General features: G+C 33.1%; 1 long non-coding RNA gene across 1 annotated transcript; it reads left to right on the top strand.

Moving 5' to 3' along the window:
- The first annotated feature begins 7601 nt into the window (after positions 1-7601).
- LOC145689042 (uncharacterized) lies at positions 7602-9159 on the top strand. Its single transcript, XR_014132070.1, has 2 exons — positions 7602-7879; positions 8710-9159. It is a non-coding gene; the product is annotated as an uncharacterized LOC145689042 (long non-coding RNA).
- Positions 9160-12055: the final 2896 nt, after the last annotated feature.

Here is a 12055-nt window from a genome sequence, read left to right as displayed (position 1 = left end):
CCTTTATCGTGTAGATGCTATGGAACCAGTTTGTGTGAGTGATGACTGGGTCGCTTCTCGGTCAAGTGGGTGTCTATACGCCAGATATTGACACACGTTTGTTTCTGGATGCATGTTCCGATAGTTCGGGGGAAAAGCTTCCGGGTGTGTTCTATCTGTGCTTGATGCGAAATCAGGTTGATTCGAGATAGGAAGGTTGCAGAGTTCAAAATTTTGATATTTTTTTCCATTTTCGCACAATTTTCAAACTCAAAAAATGTGGTGAGATGCGTTGTGAAGAGGCTTCAGAAATTGGCATCTGGTACTAAGTATTGTTATATATACACAACAATTTCCTTTTTTCAGCGTTTTTTCTATAAAACAATTTTTGTTAATCCCCTTAGGCATTCTGTAATATGATCACTGAGTATTATAGTTTGTAGTACATTGTCATTCTAAAGTCAAAATCAAGCAGTAAATATATAATGCCCTTTATTTACCGAATAGTTTTTTTTTAATTCTTCTTATAGTTATTTTTATATGCTTGCCCTCATACACTCTAATACGGTTCATGATTTTTACTGTTTTTTTACATGACAATTTACAAAAGGCTTAATCCTTTGTTCTTGGAGCCATCTGGATGCCGCCATATTTGTTTATGCATTTGGAAGTGTCTGCTTTCCCTTGTGCATTATCTTCGAGTATAATGTGTTGTTACTGTGTAATTTGTCGTCAATTGCTACTTTGCTGAGCGATTGTGCAACCGACTTTGTAAATTTTGAATTAAAATGTACAGGTCAAATTCGTTGAAAGGTCAAATTTATTAGGTTTGTTTCAGTGGCTCGCTTTTAAATCGAAATCTTCCTACGAGGAACCAAAGAAAGTTTCCGTGTCCATTACAAGAGTAAGTGATGGAATAAACATTGATGTAAACTTCAAAAATATTGAGGTTTAGGCGTTTTCTATTGCATTTTTTGTTTTTAGTATTTATGTATACACATATATAAATTAAATGACGTCAATAAGTTACTTCTTATTTTATGAACAAGAAAAGTGCAGCTAGAAGGTAGCAAACCACCTTCTATATTTGCTTTCTCCAAAAGGATGTGGGCTGATAAGGGCCATTTTTCGCCCATCGAACACCGGAAAAATGTAAAGTGCCCGATTGCAATGTCTGTATACTGGACGATATATTTTGTATGTGAATATAATAGATACGTGAGAAATAAAATAAGTCATGGAAATTAGTGCTCAAAAAGAGGTAATTTTGGGGTTTTGCGTCATTTTGATAGTGTCTGCTGTCGTTGACGTAGGCTTGTAGTAAGAAGGATACGATGAACCTAAGTAAACCAGACTCGTAATAATATAACGCTGTGTAAGCTTTGATATGGGGATGAATTTATTTTGGTTCAGTGTGTCTTTCGACCTATGAGAGAACAGAAAGTATCTAGCTTCTATACTCTCCCGCGATACATTTTGTTCACGTATAGATCGAAAGATACACTGAACCAAAATAAATTGATCCCCATATCAAAGCTTACACAGCGTTATATTATTACGAGTCTGGTTTATTTAGGTTCATCGAATCCTTCTTACTACAAGCCTACGTCGTTCCACCCTTTAATTTTATCCGTATAACAATTTCTGGCTTCAGGAGAAAATATCCATTAACTATGGCCAGAAAATATCCGCCAACAATGAATAATACACACGAACTCCACATTATTTTGTTATGTGTACCTCTTGAACGTGAACAGTTTCTGTACTTTTTTGTTGCATCTTTTACTTTCCTTTTGAGTATATATGCACCTCTAAGGCGTACACAAGTGACACAAAACTGATTCGAGTAAAGCATATTTCTTTACAGTGCACTAGGTAGAAAGTTCATTAAATATGAAAAAAAAACTGGTTGCATAAAATATTAATAAATATATCAAGGTATTTAGAATATTTAATGTATAGTAAATATTATACATTATACACGATTAATGTAAAGCAATGATTGAAATTAACATCAAAGCATAGTAAAGCATAATTTGGAAAACAATGAATATAATTAAACAAAAAATGAAGCATAATATGGGCTGCTTTATTTATAACTTTTGTATTATAAAAATATTAAAATGAAACAAAAGCGGGACAGAAGGTTGGAGTTTAGCCTGCATAAAATTTAAAAAAAAATCCAGTTGCGAGTTTCCCCCTATTTTGAATAAATAGGCTGCAATTTTGGATTTCTCAAATGCACTTAGGTTATGCCACACAACTTCTAAACTAATTAACGTAGAAGGGTCGTTCTTTCTTTATTATACTTCTAATATTATAGGCAATGCAACAAGTTATTATCACTTTTCTTCGAGTAAGTATTTTTGCATAATTTTAGGATAAAGTGGAAAATTGTGACCTGTATTAGGGGACATATTCTTTTTATTGAGTCATACAACTTAACAGAGTAGAAATATGACAAAAAGTGCTCGAATAAAAACTGTTGGAAATTTCAAAAGCTTTAAAATGATGTAATCACTATCTACAAAGATAGAGATGCACAATGAAGCTTCAAACGTCATCAACCTGCGCATAATTTCTGTTAAATCATATGAATGAATCATTTAACATGAAGAAAAAGAGAGACTATTTAATGATTTGAGACGACTTTTCATTGCAATTTCCGGTAAGTATCAATAGGTTTGGAAGTTCGACTACTTTAATAAATAGTTCATAAACAGTAGCATCGCCAGGGGATGCGCAAGAACTCTGAAAATAGACTTTGGCCATATCTTTCTGTATGTAGGCCTATTTGTTCATTGAATTTGGTGCTTGAGACAAACGTTTCAAAGAGAAGATGAAATCTATTGAAATATGTTTTGTTGATGTTATCTTTCAAAAATTCCAGTTGCGTGTATTCAGCCTTTTTGAATAAATAGTGCGGAAATCGATCGAACTTCATGATTTTTTTTAAAATTATACCTGTTAGGATATTTTAATGTATTGATATTACACAAAAACACTCCCGAAACTCTAGTTTCTGGTTTCCCGCCATTTTAAATAAGCAGTACGCCATCTTGAAATTTTTCTGCAGCACTTGGTTTTGGCCTTGTGGCTCCTAAGCCAATACAAGTAATTGTATCGTTCTTTCTTTATTATAGTTTTAATATATAGATTATATAATAAGTGATCACTTTCTTCGCGTTGTCATCACCAAAAGTTCAGTGTACCTTGAAGCTTTATCTATTAGTGCTTGAAAATATAAATTTAGGAAAAATAAAAATGGTGATTTAAACAATGGATTAATTATTAAAAATGAAGGAAATATATTTACTGGAATTATCTGAGGTGTGCTTTGTATCCTATTTACAGCAAGTACCATCTTATCCTGTTTCATGATTTTTACTATTTCACTATACATACTAGCTTTGATAATTGTGCTCAGATTCTCGTGTGTATCTATTAAAATGCTAAACTTAAACGTATTGTAGTTATAAAAAGGAATACACTATACACTGATCACCAGTTGAATTATAGACACCTACTTAATAGCGTGTAACACAACCTTTCGCTTTGATAGCGGAGGCCACCCGCTGCGGCACGGACTCCACGATGCACCTGAAGTGTTGTTGTGGAATCTCAATCCATACCTGCTGCAAAGTCTTCCACAGAGCTTGCAGGTTTGTTGGAAGAGGGTCCACAGCGGAAGGCGTCGTTCCATGGCGCCCCAGTTGAGTTAGATCGTATTGCTGTCCGATGACCGTGCTGCCAGATCAGAAGAGTGCTCATCAAACCAGTTTTCTGCAATCCTAGAGAGGTGGGCCAGCACATTTTTCTGCTGCAACATAAGGCACCACCTAAATGTGGCAACCGAACAAAAGACAGGACGTGGTCGTTCAGGATATCGTGGTAGCATTTATCTGTGAGGGGCTGTATTACACGTGTTAGGGGACCCATTTCACTAAACGTAAACATGCCCAGATGAGAATACCACTACCACCGGCTGCGCAGTTCCCTGCTGTGACGATGGATCCGTTTCCTCTTCCGGTTTGCGACGCACTCTTACCGGTTCATCTTTATGTACCAGCGTGAAACTATCCAGGAAACCTTTTTTCACATTTGCAAGATCCAAAGACAGTCTTCCTTTGCCCATGCTAGACGTTGTTTCCTGTGTTGTGCTGTTGGAAGAGATACTCGCGTGGGTAGTGATGGGCAGTGGGAATATTCCCGGTGGGAAGGAATTTAAAAAATGGGAATATTCCCGGATTTTTGCCCTGGCATATATATTCCCGGGAAGAAATTTATTTCCATTTCTTTACTTTATTTTCCAAATTATAAGAATCATATGACTAATTACTTTATTTTAATATATTATGATTTACTTCAAGGTTTTAAAGAATTTGGAGGAAAAAAATAAGAATTGTTTGACGGTACTTTATATAACTAATAATATGAGTTTTTAAGTTCCATTTCCATTTGCACTAAAAAGTAAGGTAATTGTTTAGTATTGGGGGGACCAAAACTAGCAGAAAGTAGGATCATTTACGGAAGAAAGGAGTTGATTGTGATGTTCAAGTAGTCAAGAAAGTATCGAATGCATTTCTTTTAGGGCAGTAGGGGAGCTGTACGAAACGGAAAGGTAAGTGGAAGTGATTTATGTGAGAAAAGAAAGTGAATTGTTGGTAACGAAGATAGAAAACAACGTGCCATTGGGGGCTCTTATCCGCCTTCATTCGCAAACGCTCGCTCTGCAATGCTGTCTGAATTTAATGTTGGTAACGTAATTTAACGTATGAAACCATAAAACAACCGCATCGGAATAGAATATCCCGAAAAGGTAGGTGCAAAAGCTGGCCCCCAATGCTAAAAAACAGCCAAAATTACCAAACTACTAATTTACAAATGATGAAAAGGAACCATTTTGTAAAGTAATTTAGAATTATGTGGAAATAGAGATGAAGTGCTATTAATAAACCCTGAACCACCATTAGTAATAGACGTCGGTCTGTCTCCTCCCTCTTACTCGAATTTCTGAAGAGGTACTCGGACTTCTTTTATATGCGAGTTAACGTATAGAATTTCGAGAAATAGGTAGAATGAAAGGCCCTAAATGGCAATATTACGTGCTAAAATATAAAGATAAGTATCTTGCGAATTTTGTGAACATAAATATGTATGCGCAAATGTTGATAAATTGGTAAGATTTGTATCTTCTAGCATTTACTTAACATAAATTGTTTATAAGGGTGAATATTTGATGAGGGGTAAAATCGTGTCCCATTAAGTTTTCATTGTATTTTGAAGAAATACATGTTAGTTTGTATTCCTGATATTCCTCATAAACTTTTACGACCGTTACAAAATGTTTTTTTTTATTAGCATCTATTCTTAGAATTTATTTTTAAAAATCAAGTTTTTACATAAATGTCATTACCGCAACGTGTCCTCACTAACAAGTTGTCAAAATACATAACTATTTGTGTTACGTTCCGATCTTTTATTTTTTAAATAATCAACACATTCAAGAGAATAGGGCTATACATTGCTCCTCATTACTCCGATGAATAAAAATTCCACCTTTAATTTTATTTATTTTATTGTTTGTAAAATCTCAGTCTCCAGCTTAGTATGTTATTACCGCAGAAAGTTGATAATTGAATTATTTAGCAACTTGGAACGGCCAACATTGAAGAAGTAACAATTAAAAACGATTTGACATCCTAGTTGTGTGTGATGTACGCGACAGTTCATTTGTAATGTATATTACTTAAGATATATTGTGCTTCAAACTTCTATGTTTGGGTGAGTATTTTTATTCAAAGTCATTATCACAACGTGTGTTTTGATTAAAGGATTTTTGTAATCATAAACCTTTTTACGAAGTTACATTATGCTCTAATGCATTGTATTTGTCCAACTTACCTCATGGCCGCCATTTAAAAACGAACAATGACAATAGCGATTTATTGTGGCTTTGTCAATACCGTAACTGTCATAACCACAACACATATTTATGTTGCGGTACTGACATAAACGTGCGATGTTGGCTATTGAAGTACATGAACGTGTTTGTACTGTATAGCATAATTATTTATGGTATGCTTTTTCTTAATAAAATATACAAATTATGCAGATAACATCTTTATACTAGAGAGAAACAAATTATAACGATTTTTGCTATTTAAACTGCCAATTACGGCGTTTATGAATTAACTAGGAATTTGACAAATCCTAGATTCAGTGACAGTACCACAATTAAATAGGCGATGGGAAAGCTACAAAAATTACTTCCAAAAGTAGGAGACCTAACATCTGTAATATATAAACCAGAAAACATTAAACATGTTGTCTTATTTATTTAATCTATAGGGCAACTTGTGTCTTAACACCTTCTTAGGGGCTTAAACCCCACCTAGCTCCATCTTGTGCTATCAAACCCAGATAGCACAGAAAAATTTTTAAAAATGTTTAAAAATTTGCAAAGGCAAACTAAAAATTTTGAAAAAAAAACTTGCCTTTTCAAATGAGAAAATTTCTCGAAAGTTCAATGCAAATAACGAAGTTGACGTTGACTGAGTTTGCAGTAAAGTTGCCTCAGAAAACGAAAACATCTGCCAATACAAACGAAATGTCTGAGACTGCACAGCAAGAAAGTTTGCCAGGACTTTGCTGCAAATATTTTATGCAAATTTTCCTTGACAAAATTTCCGAAAATGAGCTGATAATTTTGGTGAAGATATTAAAAGGTTTGCAGCAACATTGCAGAAAGTGTTTTCACGATCGCAAGATCAAGTTTGCTGAAAATGTATCAGGTAATGTTTGCTGCAAATTTATAAAGTGAAACCTAACTTTATGAAACATCAAAATTTTTATAATGTGGATTCGTCTTTTCTTAGTGGCAAGCATTAAACATCTTTAGCTACTTGCCAAAGATAAGAAACTTACGAACGACAAACGCACAGACTAAGGATATCGCAATTTATCTACTTACTCAATGATCATTTCCCTGTACTTACTCTCACACACATTCACAAAATAACGTCAGGCTGCCTGGGTCAATATAAACATCTGATAAGAGACCAGTGAGTTTATTCTGGAGTCCTCTGGTACATCGGTTTTTCTCGATTCTCACTTCCCGCTTGTTTTGTCACAATTGATGTAGCGCAGTGAATTCTGGGTACGATGCGCGCGCACCCGGTAATATCATCACATATTTGCTTTCAGCAAGTTTTTCGAAACAAGTTTTTTACAGAGTTGCAAACTGTTTGCGACGGCAAACTTTCAACGTTATATTTTCAAAAAAGATGTAAGTTAAATGCAGTGTTGAATTTATTTTTACAAATCAGCGAAAATTTGCAGATCACATTGAAAGCGTTTAATAAATATTGTAATATAAATATTTAATAAACTTTCAGATTGTTTGCACCACTAAACGAAGCAATAATTTGCCGCAAGTATTCGTGCTATCTGGGCAGTGTAATGGTACATTTGAAACGCTTCATTCATATTAGGGGTAGTTAAATGAGTTTTTTTTTAATTAGAATTTTGCTGTTTAGCTTTAATTAATATTCTTATGTAAGGTTATTCACTAATTTCGTAATAATATCTTAAAGTGTATTAATGGTTTCCCACAGACTTGCTGTACTATGCTACGTCAAGCATTGACTGTTAAAAGGCGAGCTCCTCGTTATAGAGCAAAGTTAAAGGAAGATTCAATAAAATGGGAAAAGAACTTGAAGATGGAAAGAGAAATATACAAAGAAAGGATTAGTAAGAAGAAGCTGAAACCTGTAAATGAGAGAAGCCCAAGAGAGGAAAAAAGACAACGAAAACAGTGGAGAGAGAACCAAAGAAGGAAACGTTTATCAAATATTATCAAAGAAACTTCACCAGCATCTTCTCTGTCATCAGAATGAGCGTAAGTTATACAGCCTATGATAGAAAAAATATAGGTAATAAATTAGCATATGCATACTGCCGTTTAGCTTTCCTTGTTCTGTTGTCGTTTAGTGATTTTGGTCGTTTTCTTTTGAAAGGACAGAAAGAACAAGACATAGCGACCAACACCGAGTTTATATACGCCTTTAGGTAAGGTAACGAATGGAAATGGTATTCTATCTGGCGTCAAGGAATGGAAAACCAATAACGTTCTCCTGAGAACAAGTTCCAGGGTGGTGAATACCCGCATAATTATGACTTCACCGCTACTCTCACGAAAATAAAGCAGATGTTTAGAATACGCCTGATAAAATAATGGCCATTAAAAAATATTATATTTGAGTTGTTCAATATATTCATAGACCAATGAAACAAGATAACTCAGAATTTACAATAATTGAAGACTCGCTGTAGAAAACAATGTAAGTGTTACCTTCAAATTGTTTCACTTATTTTTTAATACGTTTGTGCCTTAGTTAGATTTTTATACATAGCCTCACTTTCTTATATGCTAGTTCTAAGAAATAGTATTTTCTATTTTGTGACGCCTGGGCACAATTTACTGTCCTTTGTCTCTACTGCTACAACAAATATTGTTTCTGGCACTTACATTTTTATCTACAGCGAGTCTTCAATTATGTAATAGCCACAGGAAGACATGCAATATTCTTATAGTTCACTAATTCTCATTTTTGAAAAAGAAAAACTGATGACAAGAAAGTATATTTTGAGATAAAAGAAGTCAGAAATTAAATTGGTTCTATGTGCATTATTTAGATTATAACTGCAATTTCGTTTCTTTTTTTCAAGGGTCGAGTGTTCGCAGGGAAAACGAGGAAGACAACATTTGAGGAGAGAAAGATACACTGCATATAAAAGAATTAAAGAATTGGAGAAACATAGAAGGCACAGAAGAGAAAAGCTGGAAGGTACAAGAACAATATGGACAAACAATAATGAAAAAAGTGAAAACTTATCAGAGCTTAGACCTCGGAAAGAAACTAGGACATCATGTCTTCAGGTCACCGTGAGAGGGAACTAACCACGATAATGGAAGAGACGACATCCTTGAGAACAATTGAAACTCAACACTTAATGGCTCTATGTGCATGGTAATGTACACTCATGTCCAAAATTATTATCGCATGTCTATAAATATGTTGTTGTAGGAATATAATTTGATAACGAATTTCGCCCGATATTTCTTAGAATGTTATTATGTGTATGATCCTCAAAGACAAGTATGTGGCAAATTTCATGTCAAAAGAGCAGTAAATACAAACAATAACATGAAAATAAAACTTTCTTGTCCATTTACCAACCTTTTGTTTTACTCTTAATAATTTTCGTATTTATAATTCTGTTCCTATAAAATTTACCACAATTATACATTTCCCGATTACACACATAGTATCAGTATTAAAAGTATTATCAAATTATGTTCTTACAAGGAGACACTTATAGATATACGACAATCATTTGGGACATGAGTATACATGGACAAATCATATCTAAGTACAGTAAAAAATTATAGACAATATAATTACGAAGTTCAATGCATGAAGTCTGTTGGCAAAAATAGATTCTTTTGATCTCAAAAGCCTGATATTTTCTAGTATGAAAGAGACGATATTGTAGGTTTCAACATATCTGAACCTCAGTATGTAAGCAGGATAAGAGGACATGTTCAAATTGATCCAGTTCTGTGGAAAGACTTTTGTGAGTATTACAATTTGTAGTGTACATCAACTGTTGGATTATTGTTTATTTGTGTTTGCCATCACCACATAGCATTGTGTCATTACCGTAACACTGACGTCATTTCCACAACGGACCAATAATTTGTAGTTAATATGTAAAGTAAACAGGTATCAGCTACAGCAAGGTTCTAAATGTACACAACTAACGCATATTTTTGGTATTACGCAATAACTATACTGAATTGTTACTTAATTGTATGGTATAAATATTTTGGTGTTAGTTTTGTGTTCGATTACCGTACTTGCACAGTTATCAGTATTAAATTAGTATTTTCAATTTGTTTTTTTACTAAAATTGTTTATGTTACTGTTCAATATATTACAATAGATCTAGCAAGTATGAGAAATAAAAGAAAATTGCAATACATAAATTATTTTGAAGAAAAATGTAAATGTGACGGTAATGACAAAAATTTGCAACTAGTTCTGAAAAATGAATAATTTCTCTGTAATAGGTCGTGTCCTAGCGCTGTCCTATACTGACGCGTATCCTAAAACTATGTACTACTATCTGATGTATCTTTGCTTGAAGAAATATATATATATTTTTGAAAACATGACATGCCATTTTTCCCCCAACCTAATAACGGCCCATAACATTTATAAATTTAATGTGTTTATAATATCAGTAATAGAGTCAAGTTTAGCAAATCCACTTACATATAAGTTTAAACAGTTACTATATAATTTACTATATATTTTTTCACACATATTTAATTGATAAAACATGTTGTAAATAAATACATATTTATACGTACTCTCTAAATATAATAAAGTGTTAATAAGGAAAAATAGTACCGTTCAGAAAATACATTTTAAAGAATCCTGTGTGTTCAACAGTAATAATGTGCTGTAATATAAAAATTAATTCAACTTTGAAATCATAATATAGTAATAGAATGCAATTTTCTTTCTGATTGTACATAAATTTCCGGATAAATTCCGATTCTGGGAATCTTCTCGAGAATATTCCCGAAAAACATCTTCCCGGGAATTTACCCATCACTAAGGAGTACCATCATATTTTACTAAAGAACGTCCATTTGACTGTCTATTAAATATATATATATATTAGTTTTGTGAAATTTCTCCTACTTCAAGTAGAAACCCAAAAGTCCATATCCGTAGTAATTTCTATATTTATGACGTCATCAAAGATATAATTCCTTATAGTTCGTTTATTTTTTTAGTTGTTGATATCGAGTTTTGAGCGTTCAACACAGCTAATTCTGTTGTTTGTGGTGCCTAAATGAAATTTCGAAACGGGGTAATATTTGTATTGTATTGTATTTATTTCGTCCTTTTTTCATACAATTAGCACTGTATTACAATGCATATGAAGTGGACACGTCATTTATATATAAACACAAAAGTAAAAGAAACAATAATAGTGAAAATTACACACACTAGGTTAATAATTAAGCCTTACTTCTTACATCTTATTACTCTGTACATTTTACATGACATTATTGTTAAAAATAAACTTAGCAATTATTACTTGCAGTGTATTTAGAAATCCTCCAACAAATATCTAATGCTAAAGCGAGTAATAACATTGATTTACTGTACATCATGTAACATTTCTATTCACTTAGCAGTTTATGTATTCCTCTACCGAGTAAAAGCAATGTTGTAATAAATATTTCTGGAGTTCTTTTTTAAATTTAGCAACAGAGTCCTGAGTTTTTATTTCTTTCGGAAATTCATTGTGAAGCATGATACCCGCGTATTTACACTCTTTTTCATATAATACTCTTCTGTGTTGTACCTGGCTGTTTCTTGTATCATGATCATGCTGCTGTTCTACTCGCGTAAGGATACATTGTAGGTGTCTCTTTACAAATATCAATAGATTTAAAATGAACAAACAAGGTACTGGAGGTTTTTTAATGTGTCTGATGAAGGCAAAGTGAATTTGCCGAAAGTGTAATGCTATTATTTATTAGTTAACATATGCTTTGGCCAGAATTTGTCTGTTAATTTATACAAGAAGTTCCAAAGCTAGAATGAGTGGTATTCAAGTTTTTTTTTTTAAATATTGGTTCGCAGTAATCTTTTGGTTGAGCAGTTGCCATCATTCTTATTATCCGTTTCTCTGTCGTAAAAATTACTTTGGCCTCGTGTGTATTTTCCCAAAATATAATACCATATGTTAAATTTGATTGGAATAATCCAAAGTAAATTGTTTTTAAGGTAGACTCTCTTGAAACATTTTTAAGTACTTTATTTGCGAAATATATTTGGTTTAATTTTTTTACTAAGCTTAGTTATTTGCACATCCCAGGAAAGATTTTTATCTATCCAAATTCCTAAGAAGTTAGTTGAGTTTACATATTTTATTTCGTTATTTTGAATTACAATGTTCCTAGGCTGCATGTTTGTTGCGCATGTGTTGA

The sequence above is a fragment of the Thermobia domestica genome, chromosome 7 (genome assembly GCF_964235325.1).
Source record: "Thermobia domestica chromosome 7, izTheDome1.hap1.1, whole genome shotgun sequence".
Lineage (NCBI taxonomy): Eukaryota > Metazoa > Arthropoda > Insecta > Zygentoma > Lepismatidae > Thermobia > Thermobia domestica.
This window is presented reverse-complemented; position numbering and strand designations above follow the sequence as displayed.